The sequence below is a fragment of the Haliotis rufescens genome, unplaced genomic scaffold, assembly GCF_023055435.1.
Source record: "Haliotis rufescens isolate VD_foot unplaced genomic scaffold, xgHalRufe1.0.p SCAF_83, whole genome shotgun sequence".
Classification (NCBI taxonomy): Eukaryota; Metazoa; Mollusca; class Gastropoda; order Lepetellida; family Haliotidae; genus Haliotis; species Haliotis rufescens.
Window position 1 is genome coordinate 443,769 of NW_025964376.1, and position 25,729 is coordinate 469,497.

General features: G+C 38.5%; 2 protein-coding genes across 2 annotated transcripts in view; one reads left to right on the top strand and one right to left on the bottom strand.

Moving 5' to 3' along the window:
* LOC124145352 overlaps positions 1-2,599 on the bottom strand; it is a 63,778-nt gene extending 61,179 nt beyond the window's left edge. Inside the window, exon 1 of the mRNA XM_048390114.1 lies at positions 2,283-2,599. The gene's annotated coding sequence lies outside the window, so the exon portion shown is untranslated. The remainder of the gene's footprint in view (positions 1-2,282) is intronic.
* The window catches only part of LOC124145351 (UPF0415 protein C7orf25 homolog), a 233,833-nt gene that overhangs the window by 87,140 nt on the left and 120,964 nt on the right, over positions 1-25,729 (top strand). The window lies entirely within an intron of this gene.

Genomic DNA, 25,729 nt, shown 5'->3' on the forward strand with positions numbered 1-25,729 from the left:
ATGCTGGAAGTCATTACATGAACACCTGGTGTTTCTCCAGATGGTCACAAGTCATGTCTTGTCTAATATAACATATCACTGCTACATGCTGGAAGTCAGTACAAGAACACCTGGTGTTTCTCCAGATGGTCACAAGTCATGTCATGTCTAATATAACATATCACTGCTACACGCTGGAAGTCATTACATGAACACCTGGTGTTTCTCCAGATGGTCACAAGTCATGTCATGTCTAATATAACATATCACTGCTACATGCTGGAAGTCAGTACAAGAACACTTGGTGTTTCTCCAGATGGTCACAAGTCATGTCTTGTCATGTCTAATATAACATATCACTGCTACATGCTGGAAGTCATTACAAGAACACTTGGTGTTTTCCAGATGGTCACAAGTCATGTCATGTCTAATATAACATACCACTGCTACATGCTGGAAGTCATTACAAGAACACCTGGTGTTTCTCCAGATGGTCACAAGTCATGTCATGTCTAATATAACATATCACTGCTACATGCTGGAAGTCAGTACAAGAACACTTGGTGTTTCTCCAGATGGTCACAAGTCATGTCTTGTCATGTCTAATATAACATATCACTGCTACATGCTGGAAGTCAGTACAAGAACACCTGGTGTTTCTCCAGATGGTCACAAGTCATGTCATGTCTAATATAACATATCACTGCTACACGCTGGAAGTCATTACAAGAACACCTGTTGTTTCTCCAGATGGTCACAAGTCATGTCATGTCTAATATAACATATCACTGCTACATGCTGGAAGTCAGTACAAGAACACTTGGTGTTTTCCAGATGGTCACAAGTCATGTCTTGTCTAATATAACATACCACTGCTACATGCTGGAAGTCATTACAAGAACACCTGGTGTTTCTCCAGATGGTCACAAGTCTTGTCATGTCTAATATAACATATCACTGCTACATGCTGGAAGTCAGTACAAGAACACTTGGTGTTTCTCCAGATGGTCACAAGTCATGTCTTGTCATGTCTAATATAACATATCACTGCTACACGCTGGAAGTCAGTACAAGAACACCTGGTGTTTCTCCAGATGGTCACAAGTCATGTCATGTCTAATATAACATATCACTGCTACACGCTGGAAGTCATTACAAGAACACCTGGTGTTTCTCCAGATGGTCACAAGTCATGTCATGTCTAATATAACATATCACTGCTACATGCTGGAAGTCAGTACAAGAACACTTGGTGTTTCTCCAGATGGTCACAAGTCATGTCTTGTCATGTCTAATATAACATATCACTGCTACACGCTGGAAGTCATTACATGAACACCTGGTGTTTCTCCAGATGGTCACAAGTCATGTCTTGTCATGTCTAATATAACATATCACTGCTACACGCTGGAAGTCATTACAAGAACACCTGGTGTTTCTCCAGATGGTCACAAGTCATGTCATGTCTAATATAACATACCACTGCTACACGCTGGAAGTCATTACAAGAACACTTGGTGTTCTCCAGATGGTCACAAGTCATGTCATGTAATCTGAAGAAGCATAGGATGTAACTGTGTGTCACTTTGTAAACAAACATAAATGTGTTTTAAAAAATTATTTCTTGATCTGATTTTAAAACTGGGTTTGTTATGTGAAAATTCATAGTAAGTTTCGTAAATCTTTCTACCAGGGCCCTCTTTCTCAAAGCAATCTTAGTGCTAAGACAATCTTAACTCCCACTGACTTAAGACTGTCGTAGATCACGTTGTCCAGCGGGGCCTTGGTGAATTTTTGTAAAACATTCAGCACCATTTTCAGCTTTTATTCAGAACATTGGAATTTCAGTTTTTCAGGAATTTAGAAAACTACATTAATAAAACTAATTTCCAAATCATAAATATATTTTACATTTGATGTAATGAAAAAGTGTAAAAAATTGCTGCTTAATCTGAGAGTTCATTGACTTCCTTCTTGAAAAGATGATATTACCAATTTTGTCATTATTATTGACTAAAAACGCCATTGAATAACATGCACTGGCATATCAGTCGTAATTTCATTCAGTAAATCATGCTTTAATACCTTATGAAACGTTTATAAAAATTAACTCATGGATCTTGATGTTATTTAACAGAATTTCCCGATCAAGTACCAGAGAAAATGTCATTCTGTAGCTGTCTGAGATTTAATCACACGGAGGGTTGATTGATTTGGCTTCATCCCGTACAGACTTCACAAATCATTCAATAAAACAACAATTCTAAAAACAATAGCATGCACCGTGATTGGAGAAATCATACTTGCGATCATATTATGTTGCCATTTCCATGATAAGCAACTGTGTGTCCAACTCCCCCTGTCCTGTGAGTTGGGAACACTGGCCGAGTTGGTGATTTAGTTTGAATTCCACCACACTTCCACGTAGAGTAATCCGACTGCTCTGACTCCTGTACTCTCTGTCACAGATGCTGTTACAAAACTAGTCATATATTTTCCCCCTCAGCTCCGAAAAAAAATTGTGCATTAGCGTTGGAAGGCTTGTTAAAGGGAGATCAGGACTGCAATGCTGGCTGTAAATCAGACTGTTCCGGCTGAAATGGACAATGGTCTCAGTGACTGACAGCGTCGCAATGCACATGCAGTTGGGCTGATCAATAACATCAGCACGTGACTCGAGGCCCCACAGTGAGGACCTACAGTGTGTGTGTTCTGTGGCTCAAGATCCAGTGTTTAGTTGTAAGGGAACTAGGTTTTAATTGGCAGATCTGAATGTTTTGAGTTTGAAAGAAAGGCTAGTTTGTGTTATAGATTTCTTATAGATATGATTCTTAGTATTTTAAGTTAGAAAGTACATTTTGTGAAGGATGTGTGCTGTGGCTCAAGATCCAGTGTTTAGTTGTAAGGGAACTAGGTTTTAATTGGCAGATCTGAATGTTTTGAGTTTGAAAAAAAGGCTAGTTTGTGTTATAGATTTCCTATAGATATGATTCTTAGTATTTTAAGTTAGAAAGTACATTTTGTGAAGGATGTGTTCTGTGGCTCAAGATCCAGTGTTTAGTTGTAAGGGAACTAGGTTTTAATTGGCAGATCTGAATGTTTTGAGTTTGAAAGAAAGGCTAGTTTGTGTTATAGATTTCTTATAGATATGATTCTTAGTATTTTAAGTTAGAAAGTACATTTTGTGAAGGATGTGTGCTGTGGCTCAAGATCCAGTGTTTAGTTGTAAGGGAACTAGGTTTTAATTGGCAGATCTGAATGTTTTGAGTTTGAAAGAAAGGCTAGTTTGTGTTATAGATTTCTTATAGATATGATTCTTAGTATTTTAAGTTAGAAAGTACATTTTGTGAAGGATGTGTGCTGTGGCTCAAGATCCAGTGTTTAGTTGTAAGGGAACTAGGTTTTAATTGGCAGATCTGAATGTTTTGAGTTTGAAAGAAAGGCTAGTTTGTGTTATAGATTTCTTATAGATATGATTCTTAGTATTTTAAGTTAGAAAGTACATTTTGTGAAGGATGTGTGCTGTGGCTCAAGATCCAGTGTTTAGTTGTAAGGGAACTAGGTTTTAATTGGCAGATCTGAATGTTTTGAGTTTGAAAGAAAGGCTAGTTTGTGTTATAGATTTCTTATAGATATGATTCTTAGTATTTTAAGTTAGAAAGTACATTTTGTGAAGGATGTGTGCTGTGGCTCAAGATCCAGTGTTTAGTTGTAAGGGAACTAGGTTTTAATTGGCAGATCTGATTGTTTTGAGTTTGAAAGAAAGGCTAGTTTGTGTTATAGATTTCTTATAGATATGATTCTTAGTATTTTAAGTTAGAAAGTACATTTTGTGAAGGATGTGTGCTGTGGCTCAAGATCCAGTGTTTAGTTGTAAGGGAACTAGGTTTTAATTGGCAGATCTGAATGTTTTGAGTTTGAAAGAAAGGCTAGTTTGTGTTATAGATTTCTTATAGATATGATTCTTAGTATTTTAAGTTAGAAAGTACATTTTGTGAAGGATGTGTGCTGTGGCTCAAGATCCAGTGTTTAGTTGTAAGGGAACTAGGTTTTAATTGGCAGATCTGAATGTTTTGAGTTTGAAAGAAAGGCTAGTTTGTGTTATAGATTTCTTATAGATATGATTCTTAGTATTTTAAGTTAGAAAGTACATTTTGTGAAGGATGTGTGCTGTGGCTCAAGATCCAGTGTTTAGTTGTAAGGGAACTAGGTTTTAATTGGCAGATCTGAATGTTTTGAGTTTGAAAGAAAGGCTAGTTTGTGTTATAGATTTCTTATAGATATGATTCTTAGTATTTTAAGTTAGAAAGTACATTTTGTGAAGGATGTGTGCTGTGGCTCAAGATCCAGTGTTTAGTTGTAAGGTAACTAGGTTTAAATTGACAGATCTGATTGTTTTGAGTTTGAAAGAAAGGCTAGTTTGTGTTATAGATTTCTTATAGAAATGATTCTTAGTATTTAAGTTAGAAAGTACATTTGTTAAGGATGTGTTCTGTGGCTCAAGATCCAGTGTTTAGTTGTAAGGGAACTAGATTTTAATTGATAGATCTGAATGTTTTGAGTTTGAAAGGAAGGCTAGTTTGTGTTATAGATTTCTTATAGATATGATTCTTAGTATTTTAAGTTAGAAAGTACATTTTGTGAAGGATGTGTTCTGTGGCTCAAGATCCAGTGTTTAGTTGTAAGGGAACTAGATTTTAATTGATAGATCTGAATGTTTTGAGTTTGAAAGGAAGGCTAGTTTGTGTTATAGATTTCTTATAGATATGATTCTTAGTATTTTAAGTTAGAAAGTACATTTTGTGAAGGATGTGTTCTATGGCTCAAGATCCAGTGTTTAGTTGTAAGGTAACTAGGTTTAAATTGACAGATCTGATTGTTTTGAGTTTGAAAGAAAGGCTAGTTTGTGTTATAGATTTCTTATAGAAATGATTCTTAGTATTTAAGTTAGAAAGTACATTTGTTAAGGATGTGTTCTGTGGCTCAAGATCCAGTGTTTAGTTGTAAGGGAACTAGATTTTAATTGATAGATCTGAATGTTTTGAGTTTGAAAGGAAGGCTAGTTTGTGTTATAGATTTCTTATAGATATGATTCTTAGTATTTTAAGTTAGAAAGTACATTTTGTGAAGGATGTGTTCTGTGGCTCAAGATCCAGTGTTTAGTTGTAAGGGAACTAGGTTTTAATTGGCAGATCTGAATGTTTTGAGTTTGAAAGAAAGGCTAGTTTGTGTTATAGATTTCTTATAGATATGATTCTTAGTATTTTAAGTTAGAAAGTACATTTGTTAAGGATGTGTTCTGTGGCTCAAGATCCAGTGTTTAGTTGTAAGGGAACTAGATTTTAATTGATAGATCTGAATGTTTTGAGTTTGAAAGGAAGGCTAGTTTGTGTTATAGATTTCTTATAGATATGATTCTTAGTATTTTAAGTTAGAAAGTACATTTTGTGAAGGATGTGTTCTGTGGCTCAAGATCCAGTGTTTAGTTGTAAGGGAACTAGATTTTAATTGATAGATCTGAATGTTTTGAGTTTGAAAGGAAGGCTAGTTTGTGTTATAGATTTCTTATAGATATGATTCTTAGTATTTTAAGTTAGAAAGTACATTTTGTGAAGGATGTGTGCTGTGGCTCAAGATCCAGTGTTTAGTTGTAAGGTAACTAGGTTTAAATTGACAGATCTGATTGTTTTGAGTTTGAAAGAAAGGCTAGTTTGTGTTATAGATTTCTTATGGAAATGATTCTTAGTATTTAAGTTAGAAAGTACATTTGTTAAGGATGTGTTCTGTGGCTCAAGATCCAGTGTTTAGTTGTAAGGGAACTAGATTTTAATTGATAGATCTGAATGTTTTGAGTTTGAAAGGAAGGCTAGTTTGTGTTATAGATTTCTTATAGATATGATTCTTAGTATTTTAAGTTAGAAAGTACATTTTGTGAAGGATGTGTGCTGTGGCTCAAGATCCAGTGTTTAGTTGTAAGGGAACTAGGTTTTAATTGGCAGATCTGAATGTTTTGAGTTTGAAAGAAAGGCTAGTTTGTGTTATAGATTTCTTATAGATATGATTCTTAGTATTTTAAGTTAGAAAGTACATTTTGTGAAGGATGTGTGCTGTGGCTCAAGATCCAGTGTTTAGTTGTAAGGGAACTAGGTTTTAATTGGCAGATCTGAATGTTTTGAGTTTGAAAGAAAGGCTAGTTTGTGTTATAGATTTCTTATAGATATGATTCTTAGTATTTTAAGTTAGAAAGTACATTTTGTGAAGGATGTGTGCTGTGGCTCAAGATCCAGTGTTTAGTTGTAAGGGAACTAGGTTTTAATTGGCAGATCTGAATGTTTTGAGTTTGAAAGAAAGGCTAGTTTGTGTTATAGATTTCTTATAGATATGATTCTTAGTATTTTAAGTTAGAAAGTACATTTTGTGAAGGATGTGTGCTGTGGCTCAAGATCCAGTGTTTAGTTGTAAGGGAACTAGGTTTTAATTGGCAGATCTGAATGTTTTGAGTTTGAAAGAAAGGCTAGTTTGTGTTATAGATTTCTTATAGATATGATTCTTAGTATTTTAAGTTAGAAAGTACATTTTGTGAAGGATGTGTGCTGTGGCTCAAGATCCAGTGTTTAGTTGTAAGGGAACTAGGTTTTAATTGGCAGATCTGAATGTTTTGAGTTTGAAAGAAAGGCTAGTTTGTGCTATAGATTTCTTATAGATATGATTCTTAGTATTTTAAGTTAGAAAGTACATTTTGTGAAGGATGTGTGCTGTGGCTCAAGATCCAGTGTTTAGTTGTAAGGGAACTAGGTTTTAATTGGCAGATCTGAATGTTTTGAGTTTGAAAGAAAGGCTAGTTTGTGTTATAGATTTCTTATAGATATGATTCTTAGTATTTTAAGTTAGAAAGTACATTTTGTGAAGGATGTGTGCTGTGGCTTAAGATCCAGTGTTTAGTTGTAAGGGAACTAGGTTTTAATTGGCAGATCTGAATGTTTTGAGTTTGAAAGAAAGGCTAGTTTGTGTTATAGATTTCTTATAGATATGATTCTTAGTATTTTAAGTTAGAAAGTACATTTTGTGAAGGATGTGTGCTGTGGCTCAAGATCCAGTGTTTAGTTGTAAGGGAACTAGGTTTTAATTGATCGGTCTGATGGTGATGAGTTTCAGTTCGAAAAGATATTTTGTATTATTGATCTACTATCAGTGTGTGTGCTGTGGCTTCAGAGTCTGTGTTTAGTTGTAAGGTAACTAGGTTTAAATTGACAGATCTGATTGTTTTGAGTTTGAAAGAAAGGCTAGTTTGTGTTATAGATTTCTTATGGAAATGATTCTTAGTATTTAAGTTAGAAAGTACATTTGTTAAGGATGTGTTCTGTGGCTCAAGATCCAGTGTTTAGTTGTAAGGGAACTAGATTTTAATTGAGAGATCCGAATGTTTTGAGTTTGAAAGAAAGGCTAGTTTGTGTTATAGATTTCTTATAGATATGATTCTTAGTATTTTAAGTTAGAAAGTACATTTTGTGAAGGATGTGTTCTGTGGCTCAAGATCCAGTGTTTAGTTGTAAGGTAACTAGGTTTAAATTGACAGATCTGATTGTTTTGAGTTTGAAAGAAAGGCTAGTTTGTGTTATAGATTTCTTATAGAAATGATTCTTAGTATTTAAGTTAGAAAGTACATTTGTTAAGGATGTGTTCTGTGGCTCAAGATCCAGTGTTTAGTTGTAAGGGAACTAGATTTTAATTGATAGATCTGAATGTTTTGAGTTTGAAAGGAAGGCTAGTTTGTGTTATAGATTTCTTATAGATATGATTCTTAGTATTTTAAGTTAGAAAGTACATTTTGTGAAGGATGTGTTCTGTGGCTCAAGATCCAGTGTTTAGTTGTAAGGGAACTAGATTTTAATTGATAGATCTGAATGTTTTGAGGTTGAAAGAAAGGCTAGTTTGTGTTATAGATTTCTTATAGAAATGATTCTTAGTATTTAAGTTAGAAAGTACATTTTGTGAATGACGTGTGCTGTGGTTCAAGATCCAGTGTTTAGTTGTAAGGAAACTAGATTTTAATTGACAGGTCTGATGGTGATGAGTTTCAGTTCGAAAAGATATTTTGTATTATTGATCTACTATCAGTGTGTGTGCTGTGGCTTCAGAGTCTGTGTTTAGTTGTAAGGGGACTAGATTTTAATTGACAGGTCTGATGGTTATGAGTTTCAGTACAAAAAGATATTTTGTGTTCGGGATCTATGATAAGTGTATGGCTAATGATCCAATGTTTAGCAAGGATTATATTTGACAGATCTGATAGTGTTGAGTGTGAAAAGAAAGGATATTTGGTCTGATGGATCTGATGATTGTCAGTATTTATATCTGAGAGTACTGTTTGTGTAATGTGTGTGGCTCCAGATCCAGAGTTTACTTGTTAGGGAACTACAGTTTCTTCGACAGATTTGACATCCAAACATCACTAAATGATAAACCAGCAGTCTTCATCCATACAATTGTATGTTTTCTTATTTACTCACCAGCGTCCAGAATACCAACAAAATGATATGATTCTCAGTATTTAGACTGAAAAGTACATTTTTGTCAAGATTTGTTCTGTTTGTGGCTCAAGGTCCTGTGTTCGGTTGTAACAGTACCAGATTATATGTCACAGATCGGATTGTTTTGAGTTGAATGAGAAAGGATGTTTTGTAAGACAGATCTAATGATTCACAGTAAGTCAGAGAGAAAGAGCATTTTGTATTATGGATCTGAATGTTCTCAACATTGGATTGGGATTCAGTGAACGTGTATTTGCAATTAAGCCAGTGTGTGTGCTCTGAGTGTCTCAAGATGCAGATCCAGATTATATTTGTCAGATTTGACTGTTTTGAGTTTTGGATAACAAAAGTCGATTTTATTATTGAGCTGATGGTTCTCCATATTGAATTGTAAAGTACATTATGGGAACATTTATGTCAATTAAAGGGACATCAGTGTATCCGTTACACACTGAGTCTGGGCATGTGCTAGTTTAGATCATTTGACTGGGAAAAGTAGTGTGCATGGGGGTTAAAAAGGTGTCACTCTATATTGTCGACGTGTGAAGATCTGGGGTAGAATAGGTCTTCAGCAACCCATTCTTGCGGTAAAAGGCGACTGGGCTTGTCATACAAGGCAACTAACAGGATCGGTTGGTCATGCTCGCTGATTGGTTGATGCATGTCACCGTTTCCCAATAGCTTGGATCAATGCTCATGATGTCAATCACAGGATTGTCTGGTCCAGATTCGATTATTTACATAACGCCGTCATATAACTGGAATATTGCTGAGTGCAGCGTTAAACAACAAACAAACAAACACACTACATGTGAATTTCGGCACCTTAGAAGACCCTCAGTGTGAAGCAGATCACCAGCTTTCTGAGAATTTCTAAATCCAATTTCCATGGTTACATGATGAATATTGTTTCATATGTAAACCTGACTTCATCTGTGTATTTAAGAGATGAAATCAATATTAATTTACTTGTATTCTATTTGCATGGTTGATTATGCTTGAAATAAATTCATGAAAAATATATGATGTTTCATATTTGTATGTGTGATGAAATGATGCGGATATAATTATTGTTCATGAGAAAGTTGAAACGCATCACCTGAGACCGGTAGATGGAACTCTCGTCTAGCATACAGCATGAGTTCTGGTAGAACTGGTCTCCAGTCACTGTGTGTGTGTGTGTGTGTGTGTGTCTGTCTGTCTGTCTGTCTGTCTGTCTGTCTGTCTGTCTGTCTGTCTGTCTCTCTCTGTCTGTCTGTCTGTCTGTCTCTCTCTCTCTGTCTGTCTCTCTCTCTCTCTCTCTCTCAATCTGTCTCAATCTCATTAAAATCAGACTTTAGTTCTTGCTACCACTAAACAAAGATCCTTTCATCCGAGTGTAACAACAAGTACCAACTTTTAATGACTCAGCCGGGGATCGAACCCTGGACCCTCCGCTCTCCTGAAGTCTGTTTTACATGGTGATTTCAGTGCTACGACAATCATAAGTCTTAATAATGTTAGAGTATGGGAGTTACGACAATTGACCAGGGGAAGTCTGTTTTACATGGTGATTTCAGTGCTACGACAATCATAAGTCTATGTTGGAATATGGGAGTTACGACAGTTGACCAGGGGAAGTCTGTTTTACATGGTGATTTCAGTGCTACGACAATCATAAGTCTATGTTGGAATATGGGAGTTACGACAGTTGACCAGGGGAAGTCTGTTTTACATGGTGATTTCAGTGCTACGACAATCATCAGTCTATGTTAGAATATGGGAGTTACGACAATTGACCAGGGGAAGTCTGTTTTACATGGTGATTTCAGTGCTACGACAATCATAAGTCTATGTTAGAGTATGGGAGTTACGACAATTGACCAGGGGAAGTCTGTTTTACATGGTGATTTCAGTGCTACGACAATCATAAGTCTATGTTGGAATATGGGAGTTACGACAATTGACCAGGGGAAGTCTGTTTTACATGGTGATTTCAGTGCTACGACAATCATAAGTCTATGTTAGAGTATGGGAGTTACGACAATTGACCAGGGGAAGTCTGTTTTACATGGTGATTTCAGTGCTACGACAATCATAAGTCTATGTTAGAGTATGGGAGTTACGACAGTTGACCAGGGGAAGTCTGTTTTACATGGTGATTTCAGTGCTACGACAATCATCAGTCTATGTTAGAATATGGGAGTTACGACAGTTGACCAGGGGAAGTCTGTTTTACATGGTGATTTCAGTGCTACGACAATCATCAGTCCATGTTGGAATATGGGAGTTACGACAATTGACCAGGGGAAGTCTGTTTTACATGGTGATTTCAGTGCTACGACAATCATAAGTCTATGTTAGAGTATGGGAGTTACAAGACTTGACCTGTGGGAGTCACAACGTGAACATAGAAATGAATCTGTTATTTTGCCAAAACATAGCGCTAATATACTCACTGCCAAAAGAAATGCAAATACCATTCATGTTGGTTAATATATAAAAGACTAATTTTCAAGAGATATTAGATTGGTTTTATGCACAAACAAACATCCTGGTGTGTTGTGTGAACCGATGCTCATGAACACATTACATGTGACGTCATAGATCCATGACTCGAGATGCGCCATATGTCTCCTGCAAGATTAGCGTGTAAAGTTTGGAAATCACTTGTAGAGTTGGGAAATTATGTGCAGCATATCGTGATAAGAATAAAGACACTCTGTGGTAATGCTTGACAAATGGTTAGTTTTACATTAAGTGGTACACATTGGAAACATCTCTTCTTAACGTACATACTTCTCTGTATGTATCTTTGCGACCCGTGACAATCCAGGGTAGAATAGGTCTTAAACACCCCATGCTTGCCGTATGTTTGTCGTAAAGGGCGACGTAAGGGGTTGGGTGGTCAGACTTGCTGACTTGGTTGATGCATGTCATCGTATCCCAGTTGCGTGGATCGATGCTCATGATGTCAATCACTGCATTGTCTGGTCAAGACTTGATTATATACAGACCGCTGTCATATAGCTGAAATGTTGCTGAATGCGACGTTAAACAACGATATTGGTAATGCGACATAATTAATTTAACTCACTCACCAACCTTCACACTGCTGATGTACCATCGGACAATGCTTAGTCAATGTACCTTCAGAGACGGCTAATGTACCTTCAGAGACGGCTAACATACCGTGAAACAACCCATTATGTTTGTGAGGTTGGGACGACATGAAAGCATTATTCACATATAATCATTACTGCTACGTCTCTTCATTGTATGTGGGATAATGGAGCAAGAGGATGAAGAAAATGTTTTCCTAAGTCTATATTAATATTTATAAGGTCAGCTAAATACTGTGACATTAACAATAGTATCATCATATTTGTTTATACAGGTAAATGAAATCCTGACTCAAACACTGTTTATATGGCTGTTTTCACTGTTATTAGTTCTCTCTTTTCAAACTGGCGATAGGTATTGTTATACAATGTTGGCTGTTGAGTGTGTATAATGTACTTAAAACCTTAGTTATTGAACGCCTACAAACACACATAATAAAAGGCTGTCAGAACGAGCAGATGCATAGACTGTGTTATTTTTATTTTGATAACATGTTATAACAATACATCTAGTTAGGAGAGAAATACTGGTATGTACTGGTTTTAAAAAGGTGGTAAATTCTTCGTGCTCACAGGGTATTTTGCATGGAACTGTTTGTTTTGTTTGTTGTTTATCGCCGCACTCAACAATATTCCTACTATATGACAGCAATCTGTAAATAAATGAGTCTTGACCCGACATTCCAGTTATTGACATCATGAGCATCGATGAATGCAATTGGGATATGATGACATGTATCAACCAAGTCGGTGAGCCTGAGTGCGGCATTAAACAAAAAACAAACAAACAAACAAACAATATTGGGGTACATTATGACACACAATCTGTTCTGTCTAAGAGACCACAGTTCAGCTGCATCGTGTTAGGTGATGGTCGATTGGATGATTGAATGGATGAATGGATAGATGAATAGATAGATGGATGGTTTCAGGTGTGTAGTGATCAATGATTGAGTGGAAAGTTGGATTCATGACATCATTAAAGTACTGGCACTGCTAACTGTAGAGACAGGTTGTTATTTCCCGCACTGTCAACAGTATATGTCCGATGGTCTGGCTGATTTTTTTAATAGATTTAATTGTTAAAATACAGGATATGTACTTATTAGATGAGTATAAATTTTTCCCATCTGCAGTTATCTATATTTATTGTTCAGTCCATCGTAATGATAACCTGGACTGGACAGTTTTAACCAGACTGTCATTGGATTTGCCAGTTTGGCTGAATGCCTGGAGTTTGTGGGCTTTGAACAGATGGATGGGGTGGGGGTGGGGGGGGTGGGGGGTGGGGGGGGGGGGGGGGGGATGAACAGACAGATGGAAGGATGAGTTAAAGCAGGATGGATGGAAGGGTGCGGAAGATTGTTTGAATCGACTGCTGGTGGGATAAGTGGTCACAGAGATGGAGAGATGGATGTGTGGGTGGAGAGATGGATGAGTGGGTGGAGAGATGGATGAGTGAGTGAAGAGATGGATGAGTGGGTGGAGAGATGGATGAGTGAGTGGAGAGATGGATGAGTGGGTGGAAAGATGGATGAGTGGGTGGAGAGATTGATGAGTGGGTGGAAAGATATATAAGTGTGTGGAGAGATGGATGAATGTATACTGACCCACTTTGAAAACACATATTCAAATTTTTGTAATACTTGGCACAAAAATCAAATTAAGTTTTTCTGTGTATTTAGGAATGAGATAAACACAACAATGTCATCTTTAGGCTTTGAACCTCAGTTGATGTGTTTCGAGATGGACTTGAGCACTAAAACACATCTTGTTTGATGCCAGAAAACAATTATACGTTTTTATTGTGTGTCAGTACATGTATGTACGGATGAATATAAACATATGAGTACATGGATAAAGTTTTAGTGATGATAGATCCAAGATATTTATGAATTTGACTGTCATCTTCCTGTTCTGTGGTACTGATGCACAACTATGTATGTGTAAGGCTTGTTCCAGTGATGACTATTGGGTATATTGTAACTGTTGAGATACTATTGCATGATCTGTGCCACTAACCCAGTGGGCCGCATCCGTGGTCTAGTGGTAGAGCGTCCGCCAGGATAGCGGAAGGTCCGGGTTCGATCCCCTGCCGCGTCATACCAAAAGACGTTAAAAGATGGTACTTGTTGTTACCCTGTCTGGCTCTCGGCATTAAGGGGCTAAAACAAGGACTGGTCGGCTCGGAGTCAGTATACTGTGTCTGAGTGGGGTATTCATGTTAAACTGCGGCATGGTATCTCAGTGTGCTAGCACTATAAATCGGCATCAGTCCGGACTAGTACAAGCAGCCACACACACACACACACACACACACATACACGTCGCTATATAAGTGCAATAATCTTGGACGCGACGTTAAACCCAATTTCACCTCACCACCTTGTTCGTACAAGTATGGCGGCAGGAGTTCTGTTATTTGGCCAGACTCGACAATGTCTGACGACTTGGTATTGATGTGAAGATATCGGCCGAAGTGCATGAGTGATGTCTGATCAGAACAAATGTAATGAGGTGGAACTTCCTGTTATTCATCACAGTGGCTCCACACGGCGCTGTTAATGGAGTCCACAATGCTGTGTGCTGTTGTTCGTCACTTGAGTGTGACAATCATACTGGCATCACAACATCGCAACATTAGTTTATGAACTGAATGTCAATACTTCGCTGTAAAAATAATATTCTGAATGGAATTTGGAATTTGGAAGATATTTTTTGCTATTAGAAAAAATATTCTTGATAAAAATTATAATTAGAAACTTTACCATAAAAATAGAAGGTTTTGATAGCTCCATCATTTTAAGTCCTTGGTGCGATGACCTTTCTCCACATTTCTGCAGGACACCAAGATAGACTTCACATTTTGTAGTCTCACAGCGGTTGACACCAAGAAAGACTTCACATTTTGTAGTTGTCTCAGAGCAGGTGACACCAAGATAGACTTCACATTTTGTAGTTGTCTCAGAGTGGGTGACACCAAGATATACTTCACATTTTGAAGTTGTCTCACAGTGGGTGACACCAAGATAGACTTCACATTTTGTAGTTGTCTCCCAGTGGGTGACACCAAGATAGACTTCACATTTTGTAGTTGTCTCAGAGCGGGTGACACCAAGATATACTTCACATTTTGTAGTTGTCTCAGAAAGGGGCGACACCAAGATAGACTTCACATTTTGTAGTTGTCTCAGAGCGGGTGACACCAAGATATACTTCACATTTTGAAGTTGTCTCAGAGCGGGTGACACCAAGGTAGACTTCACATTTTGAAGTTGTCTCAGAGTGGGTGACACCAAGATAGACTTCACATTTTGAAGTTTTCTCAGAGTGGGTGACACCAAGATAGACTTCACATTTTGAAGTTGTCTCAGAGTGGGTGACACCAAGATAGACTTCACATTTTGTAGTTGTCTCAGAGCGGTTGACACCAAGATAGACTTCACATTTTGTCATGAAACTAGATCCAAAACCTAGTGAAGCAGATATATGCGTTTACATAGATTTTTTTAAAGAACGATGTATAATCCATATGTAGAATAATTCAGACCAGAAAGTACCAGCAAACCTTTAAAAGTATATAATAATTTGTTTCATCATTCCTGGTCAATTATTTACTGACAAAGTCTTTTATCAAGGTTATTTTTTAACATTTTTTATTTTCTATGCAGTAAATTCAACTTATTCTGGACAAAAACGGATATGTTGACTGTTCATCAAGAAGATTGTCCTGCATCAGAAACACTACTATGTCAATATTCCTTTGTAATGGCATCGAATCTCTTGTCAATGAAGTCATAAGAAATTATACGTTTTTCTCTCATGGGCGTGGTAGGCATCTCACTGTACATATTCCTTTGGATGAAACCATTAAAACAGTCTATATATTGACTCAGTTTAGGGATGGCAAGGTATTGATCTCATGAAATGTCAAACATACGTGGAGTTTGAGGCAGTATTACTTACAATGGAATCAATACACATCTTCATTATAATATACCGTAAAGATTTTCTGTCATTTATATGTATTAGTGCTTTTGAGACCAGTGATTGTATTGAATTGATAAATAAGTTATAAAACATATTGCAGGAATAGATAGTTATGTTTGAAACAAAGCTTCTTGAAGCACATATTGAAGTAGTGTGGGCGAGGCCAGTGACAGGTGTATTGAACAATGAGTTTAATTGGCTGTTTGAAGCTGTTTTAGTGCCATTAATAGTTTTGGTATTCAGTTATCTAGTTAGTACCTCTCCCCCAATGAGCACCTTTCCTTAATTAGCACCCCTAACTTAATGAGCACCTTCCCTTAATAAGCACCCCTCCCTCAATGAGCACCTTCCCTTAATTAACACCCCTCCCTCAATGAGCACCTTCCCTTAATTAGCACCCCCTCAATGAGCACCTTCCTTTAATTAGCACCCCCTCCCAATAAGCACCTTCCCTTAATTAACACCCCCCTCAATGAGCACCTTCCCTTAATTAGCACCCCTCCCTCAATGAGCACCTTCCCTTAATTAGCAACCCTCCCTCAATGAGCACCTTCCCTTAATTAGCACCCCCTCAATGAGCACCTTCCCTTAATTAGCACCCCTCCCTCAATGAGCACCTTCCCTTAATTAGCCCCCCTAACTTAATGAGCACCTTCCCTTAATTAGCACCCCTCCCTTAATGAGCACCTTCCCTTAATTAGCACCCCTCCCTCAAAGAGCACTTTCCCTTAATTAGCACCCCTCCCTTTATGAGCACCTTCCCTTAATTAGCACCCCTCCCCCAATGAGCACCTTTCCTTAATTAGCATCCCTCCCTTTATGAGCACCTTCCCTTAATTAGCACCCCTCCCCCAATGAGCACCTTCCCTTAATGAGCACCCCCTCAATGAACACCTTCCCTTAATTAGCACCCATCCCTCAATGAGCACCTTCCCTTAATTAGCACCCATCCCTCAATGAGCACCTTCCCTTAATTAGCACCCCTCCCCCAATGAGCACCTTCCCTTAATTAGCACACCTTACTTAATGAGCACCCTCCCTTAATTAGCACCCCTCCCTCAATGAGCACCCTCCTTTAATTAGCATCCCCCCCCTCAATGAGCACCTTCCCTTAATTAGCACCCCTCCCTTAATGAGCACCTTCCCTTAATTAGCACCCCTCCCTCAAAGAGCACTTTCCCTTAATTAGCACCCCTCCCTTTATGAGCACCTTCCCTTAATTAGCACCCCTCCCCCAATGAGCACCTTCCCTTAATGAGCACCCCCTCAATGAACACCTTCCCTTAATTAGCACCCATCCCTCAATGAGCACCTTCCCTTAATTAGCACCCATCCCTCAATGAGCACCTTCCCTTAATTAGCACCCCTCCCCCAATGAGCACCTTCCCTTAATTAGCACACCTTACTTAATGAGCACCCTCCCTTAATTAGCACCCCTCCCTCAATGAGCACCCTCCCTTAATTAGCACCCCTCCCTCAATGAGCACCTTCCCTTAATTAGCACCCCTCCCTCAATGAGCACCTTTCCTTAATTAGCACCCCTCCCCCAATGAGCACCTTCCCTTAATTAGCACACCTTACTTAATGAGCACCCTCCCTTAATTAGCACCCCTCCCTCAATGAGCACCCTCCCTTAATTAGCAACCCTCCCTCAATGAGCACCTTCCCTTAATTAGCACCCCTCCCTCAATGAGCACCTTCCCTTAATTAGCACCCCTTCCTTAATGAGCACCTTCCCTTAATTAGCCCCCCTAACTTAATGAGCACCTTCTTTTTAATAAATTATGAATAATGTAACAAAACATAAACAAATAAAAAATCAGTTATTTAAGTGATTGTACCCGCCATGTGTGCATTACAGACAACTTGTTGACACCTGTCAGCTGAATGTGGGAAAATATCCCTCATCACACAATTTCTTGTTTTTGACAAAACAAGGATTCATAACTCTGAATCCAAACCCACGACCAGCTGATAATGACCTGCATAAGGATGCCTAACGTAATTCAACAACTCGGCCACTGAATTACTACTCTCACTTGCCTGTCCACAAGACATGACTATTTGCCCAGCTGACGCTATGGCACAGCTGAACATCTACTCCATAACACAAAGCCTTACCGACACATGAAGATCCGGGTTAGAATTGGTCTTCAGCAACCCATGCTTGCCGTAAAAGGTGACTGTGCTTGTCGTAAAAAGACGACTAACAGGATCTGGTGGTCAGACTCGCTGACTTGGTTGATGCATGTCAACGTATCATGATGTCAATCACTGGATTGTCTGGTCCATACTTGATTATTTACAGACCGCTGTCATATAGATGCAATATTGGTGATTGTGGCGTTAAATAACAAACAAAGAAACAAACACAACAAAGCTTTACCAGTATGCTAGATTATTTTATGCTGCACTCAGGAGTGTGCCAGCTGTGTCACCCGTACATTATTTAGTCTGAACCAGACAAACCAATGGCTGATATCATGAGCACTGTCCCACACTGTTGGAGTATGATGACATACAATCAACCAAGTCAGGACACCTGACCACCTGATGTGTCGTCTTCAGCTATTATGACAAGCATCAGTGCTAGGGACCATTCTGACCTGCATCCCCGCTGGGTTAGTGAGGTGAGGTGAAATTGGGTTTAACATCGCGTCCAAGATTATTGCACTTATATAGCAAAGTGCATGCACGTGTTTGCGTGGCTGCTTGTACTAGTCCGGACTGATGCCGATTTACAGTGCTAGCTCACTGAGATACCATGCCGCAGTTTAACATGAATACCCCACTCAGACACAGTATACTGACTCCGAGCCGACCAGTCCTTGTTTTAGCCCCTTTATGCCAAGTGCCAGACAGGGTAACAACAAGTACCATCTTTTAACGCCTTTTGGTATGACGCGGCCGGGACGCGGTATGATCGCACCCCGGACCTTCCGCTCTCCGGGCGGACGCACTACCACAAGACCACGAAGGCGGCCCACTGGGTAAGTGGCACAGATCATGCAATAGTATCTCAACAGTTACAACATACCCTAAGTCATCACTGGGACAAGCCTTACACATAACTTTGAATAAAAGCTACAAAAACCCTTTCCATTGTCTCTGCTAAGAGCAAAATTGATTGTACGATTCCGACTGTATCATAAGCATGTGTTCATGAGTCACTATCAAATAGTGATCATACTAGGTGTTCGTGAAAAGGTGAGCGTAGCCTGTCCCACCAGTGGCATCTCTCACAAACACATGCAAAGGCAAGTCAATTATTTACCTGACAAAAACACAAGGACATATGGTACCAGTCAAAATAGGGAATTGCATCGGACATAATTTTTGTCACTGATACGTCAAATTAGGAAATGTCCTCCACATGTCTGCCATAAAACCTTTTGAAAGCTTTACTGAGGCCTTGAATGTTGTAACCTTGAAAAGGTATCCTACCCTCCCAGTGGCACCCATCACAAACACATGCACAGGCAAGTTAATTGTTTACCTGAAAAAACATGTGGTAGAAGTTCAAGTGTGTCTAAGTGATTGTATTGAGTAAACATGTACGTATACTAGAAAAATATAAAATTAAACTCATAATTATTATGAATCAAGTTTTTGGAAAGTAATCAAGCCATTTAAAATACAATTCCAAACATAAGTAATTCCAACTGTGTTTGCGTAAAACCATAATTTGCAGGCTACTGCTGCATACGTCACCGGCACATGTTGAACGTGAAACACGTCACATCTCAGCTTGGTATGAGATCGGAATGTTTCGACATGCAAGTGGGCCCCATTAGTCAGACAGCTTAAAACAATAAAATATAGGAATCCTCGCCCAGCTAATCTGCAGGCTGTAAACTGACTATAATGCCCACATTGAATCACAGTCTTGCGTAATTACAGTGTAGATCAAGTTTGACATGTCCGCCATCACTTAGCGCCTAACCAGCTTACCTCACCTTCATGACGTGTCTTATGTATGCTGTGACCTTCAAGAATTTTGGAATGTAATTTCATTGCCAACACTTCAAGTTTGAGGCCTTTGAATGGCATTTAGAAGTTGTACACATAAGGAAGAGAATTTATGGATGTCAACTTCTTTATTATGAGGAACACGACGTTTCGGAGTGTATACTTACTCCTCCATCAGGTGAATGTTGATGAAGGAGTAAGTATGTACTCTGAAAAGTTGTGTTCCTTATAATAAAGAAGTCGACATCCATATATTCTCTTACCGTATTCGACGTAATAAGCGCCCCGCTCTAATAAACGCCCACAGCGACATTTGCTAATATATTGGCTAGTGCACAATCCCAATTAGCACCCTTTCAGATTGGTAAATGTACACAAGACTTATTTATTCGTGTAGAATACGAACTCATGTGTGTTATATGCACCCTTAATTATGGGCAATTCAATTCTGGAAAAATATATCTGTCATACATAAACATTTCAGGCTGTCAGCATAAACCACAGAATTTACGATCTTTCAACTGTTTTTTTCACCAAAATAATATTCTAATTAGAGCCCCCTATTTCTAATTTTGAGAGTGCCCTGGGTGCTTTTTAGGTCGAATACGGTACGTCAAGTTTGGTCGCTGGTATGCTCAGGGCCACCTCATTAGGGCTTTCTGTTCATTTTCTCGAAGTGTGTTTATGCACCGTGCTCTCAGAGAAAGTGCTTCTACTTTATGTGAAGCAAGAAGCTTAAAAACGGCTTGAGATTGAAAGTATGTCTTTAAGAATCCTCAGTGAGACAATATTTGAATTTCTTTCAACCTCTCATTTCAATGAGGAAAAACACATACTATGTTACTGTATTTTCTTGAGTGTACTGCACCCTACCCCCCACCGCCCTCCAAATTAAAAAAAAAAATACAGCTGTGTAGGGGGGTGTAAGTAATGAGTTCTGATATTTTTTCATTCCTGGACAAAACATCTGAAATAGCTTGTCAACAAATGTTATGTGAAGTAGGTCAGTTTTTCAGTCAATTCGTTGTGTAGAGTTGCGTCCCTTAGTCATGCCAGGAACCTATTATTGTGGGTTGGATCCCACATTTTACGCTGATTCAGGGATGGAAATGGATGATAACTACAAAAACAAACAAGCCCACTGGGGTAGTGGGATATTTTTTTTGTTAGCCAAAAAAGTTACTAGTCCTTATCATCTTCCCTAGGCAAGGGAATTAACTGACTTTATAAGTCCAGATTCCACTCATGCTGAACTAGGCTGGAATTATTGAGTTCAATTATGGATGGACTGAGTCTATGCATAGTCCAATCAAATTGCATAATGAAATCTACAGTTCATAAACTGCCCCGCAGGATTTGCAAAGCATGTGTACCGTCAACATGCCATTAACAGAAATTTTCATGTTTTTAATCAAGGTGCTCAATGTGTCTGATGCACAGGTAAGACCCTTTCTTTTATAATATAGATCTTGATCAGATCAGATCAGATTGATCAGATTGTCTTGACTGGGCGCCACCATTTAGTTTGAAGCAAATGCATGTAATATTTTAGGTAGAATCTGATTGGTAAACAGGAGGGACGTAGAAGGGACATAACTCATAATAGCCACTGGTGGCGCTGCGATCGAGCCGTGAAATACCAGCTTAGTTCGGCAAGGGTGGAAACTGGACTTGTACAGTCTTTAACTCCCTTGCCTCGGGAAGATGGTCTTTATGAAATAAGAAGACATTTGACAAGCTTTGCCACATATCGACAGAGTGGAACCATTAACACTCCTGTTTCTGGTTTAAATTCCGATAACGTCACTAAAGATCATGTGGACTCTGAAGTACGAATGTTATTTCTTACGAAAAATACTCGGAAATGTGTGCCAAATGTCATGCAGCGATTTGTCTGGGAATTGAGAGGATGTCTGATAATTTACAGCATGTTTAAAAGAACTTACAGAACCTACGGGCAAGTAGAATTATACGGGCAAGCATTAATTTCAATCCCTGACTGATTGTGTTTCTAGGTCTGTCACGACTCTATCTGTTGGCATGGTCGTCTAAGGCACCGTGGTTCGCTGTGCAGAGTTGCATCCCTTGGGCAAGCCAGAAACCTATGATTGTCGGTTCAAATCCTGGTTCGCCCCGATTATGTTTCTAGGTTTGTCAGCACCATACCCGTGCGCATGGGTTGCACCGAAGTTGTAAATGCTGATACCTGCATCACTTCGGACTTTCCTCCCAAATTTTGCTGACACGCTGTGATATTACTGGAATACTGTTAAAAGTGGTGTTAAACCCAACTCACTCACTTACTCTAAAAGTATGTTAAGCTCGTATTCAGTCATTTTCTGTGCAAAGTTGTGCCTCTTAGGCGTGCCCTAATCGTATGATCATTGCTTCAAATCCAACTTTCACTATGATTATAATGCAGAATCAGCACCATACCCATGCTTGTGAGTTTCAGGAAGCTATCTGTTTTTTGTCTGTTTAATGGTTCCTTTACGGTAGTTACGTGAACTGAATTATGTTTAACTCTCAAGAAACATGCTAGGTGTCACTGTTTCTAGCAGTATTCTAGATATTCGAAGCTGCTGAAAAAACTCTGGACCAGACAATCCCGTGATCAATATTGTGACAACGACCCACCCCATTGCGGTACGAAGAAACGCAATCAACGAAGTCACCGAACTTGACCACTTGATCTACTGGGTTGCTAGGGAGCAATACTGACCCGAAGTAAATGTCTAAAGTCCCCGTTACACTATCAAAAACTTTGATAAAAAACTTGTTTTCTTGGTCCAACTTGGGCTGTTTACACTCATCAAAGTTTTTGACAGGCCGTCAACGTTTTGGTGGGAATAAATCTTGCCAAGATGGATGCTACTGACGAAGAATTGTTTGCTGTTGTCATATGTATTTTGTGTAATGCCATGTTGAGAAGGGGCGTCGGGGTAGGCAAAGGCATATTTGGTCCCGAGAATGGCTGCTCGATGTTGAAACAAATCACTTAATTCTTCAACATCTTGTCAGCCCAAAATAGGTGACTCATTTTGACTTGACTCTATGCACTTGAAAAGGGGTAAAAGTTCCTTGCAGTCTGATTGGCTAAATTAAATCAACGTCATCAAACTTTGATCAAAGTTTGACAAGAAATAGGATCGGTTTCTATTCCATCAAAGTCCTATAAAAAACTTTGTCAAAGTTTTTGACAGCATGTTACACTATCAAAAACTTGGTCAAAATGGACTTTGACCAAGTTTTTTATCAAAGTTTTTGATAGTGTAACGGGGGCTTAACAACAACATCTCTTCAGACTTTATCACCACATTATTAACCTATCACTGTATCACCCTACATTGCATTAGGTTCCTGACAACCTCAGCTAAACCTAGTAACCAGCTCATCTTCCAACCCAAGGTTTTGAAGTGGTTCTGTTCCATTTAAACCTGGTTTTTTAAATTGATCACTTCTAAACTTGCTTTGAGGTTTTACATTTCAATTGTAATACCTAGGTTTTACAATTAACGTTTTATAAACTTGCCTCTTGATATGAACACAATTCTGTTTGATGATTGGTTAAAAGTCTGCATCAATCAAACCTGCAACTTCACATATCGTGTTAAGTTTTGTAACCCACTGTTTTCCCACTGAGCTACCGAGGCAGGTGATGAGCAGTTGTTACATTTATCATGTCATGACTCCAGCTAGTCCATGCTGCACATGGTTTTTCTCTTGCACGCTTTGAGCGGATTCCTTTTATACCGCGATACACTATATTGTTTCACTATAAGGTATGTCAATGTTTTCTTATTTTTTTCTGGCATTTCTTGGATTTAGAAGATTCATAACCTTAAACTCAGGAAAATCCCTCGGGCCTTCAGCTGTCGGGCTTTTACCTCGCTTGCAGTTTTACATTTTCAAGCCAAACCTCAGAGGCGTGATTTATCCTAAACTTAAGAAACGCCAGGTATAACTGAAAAATTACGACTTTAAACCCAACTCACTCCCCCCCTCACAACCATAAGTCCTAATTCCGTTACTTACTACAACAAACCTTACAGTTAAGCCACAAAGACAGGCCACAGGTTGAATAACACACCAGTGTGTCCATTGGGTGAGAGAGAGAACCCTCGACTGACCTGCTTGTCTAGACTAAACTCTTCTGTGTACACACTGACGAGATACATCCATCTATCAACATCTCCTGTTCACATCGAGAGGATATATCCATTTATCAGCACCTTCAATATTGTATTAATGAGTGTATGTATTTCTGGATGCACAAAGGGAAATGTCATCCCTTGCATCAGGAATTAATACTGTTGGTAGACTGCTGGTAGAGCAAATTGAGTCTATATATTTTTTATGTGAATAACCAGTTAATGTGCTATGTGCACAGTTAATGTGCTATATTTTTGGACTAGCGACTAAGGCCTGTGTTGTGTTATTTCCTTATGGATTTCAGAACGTGCTGCAAGAGCACTTCGGACTTTAAACATTCTGGTTTGCACTGGCTGTGATTATGAACAGAACTATGAAATACGTTTTTACTACATTAAGAAGAGTGTAGAGCGTTACAAACATCTTTCTGTATAGATTTTTAACAGTGTGTATTGGTTGGATAACAGTGAGTATTGGTTGGATAACAGTGAGTATTGGTTGGATAACAGTGAGTATTGGCTGGATAACAGTGAGTATTGGCTGGATAACAGCAAGTATTGGTTGGATAACAGTAAGTATTGGTTGGATAACTGTGAGTATTGGTTGGATAACTGTGAGTATTGGTTGGATAACAGTAAGTAATGGTTGGATAAGAGTGAGTATTGGTTGGATAACAGCAAGTAATGGTTGGATAAGAGTGAGTATTGGTTGGATAAAAGCAAGTATTGGTTGGATAACAGTAAGTATTGGTTGGATAACAGTGAGTATTGGTTGGATAACAGTAAGTAATGGTTGGATAAGAGTGAGTATTGGTTGGATAACAGCAAGTATTGGTTGGATAACAGTAAGTAATAGTTGGATAAGAGTGAGTATTGGCTAGATAGCAGTGAGTATTGGGTGGATAACAGCAAGTATTTGGTGGATAACAGCAAGTATTGGTTGGATAACAGTAAGTATTGGTTGGAGAAGAGTGAGTATTGGTAATCTAATGGCTACTAAATGTCAACATTTTCACAATTAAGTTTAATGGGTTTATATCTTAAAACTTAGGGAATTAACCGAAAACATGTTTCAATAGTCAATCATATTTCACGCCGAAAATAATAATGTGACATTAAATGAATTCTCTCACTCAATCTCATCCTTAACTACCACCATGCTCTGTATCCCCCCTCACCCAGCTAGCACTCGCAGCAGGACTTATGCAGGTCGATTTATTGCCGAGCTTATTCCCCGATTGAGCAAAATGCCAAATCTTCCATTTGTGCCCTTTGGTATGAGTGCTTTCACCACTGTCCTCCTAAGCTGACTGAAGCTGAAACAGAAATAAAGTTCACTGTCAGATAGTTAAAGCATGTCGTCTTTTCATCTTCTGTGTATGCTAGTGCAATATTTTTATTGAAAAACCATCCCAGGTTGTATCATGACCTTTCAATATCACAGTTTTATCATCACTGTACTTGGGATTTTCAATAGTTCTTTCAGAAGTTATTTGTTAGAAATATTTGCATTAGTGCAGCATTAATAAGCAAGGACATTTCAGAGAAGGTTGAAGATAATATGTACACTTAAGAGCTTTGATTATGTTCATTATTTGTCTGTTAAACACATGATGAAAAACAAAAAATCGTGTGAATTTTTTTGGGTACAGAATAGCTACTAACATAATCACTGGTTCAATAGTGTTCAAACAGTCAGCAGACCGACACTAATGATCCATGAATATCAAGGTTTATATGTGTGAGTCTTTCAGGAACGATTCAAAGATTGTAAGGTCCAGTAAGCACTGAAATTGTCTTGTAAGAAAAGAATACAGTCTGTTTGATTTTCTGCAATGTAGATGTTATACGATTGATGTATAGATCTAACAGGTATACATTAGTGGCTGAATTACAGAAAATTATGCATCTGTGAAATAATGATAGTTTACATGTAGAACCGGATCCTATTGCATCTGCGTTATTAGAACTATTCAGTGGGCTTTGAATAATCAAGTCTGGACCATGG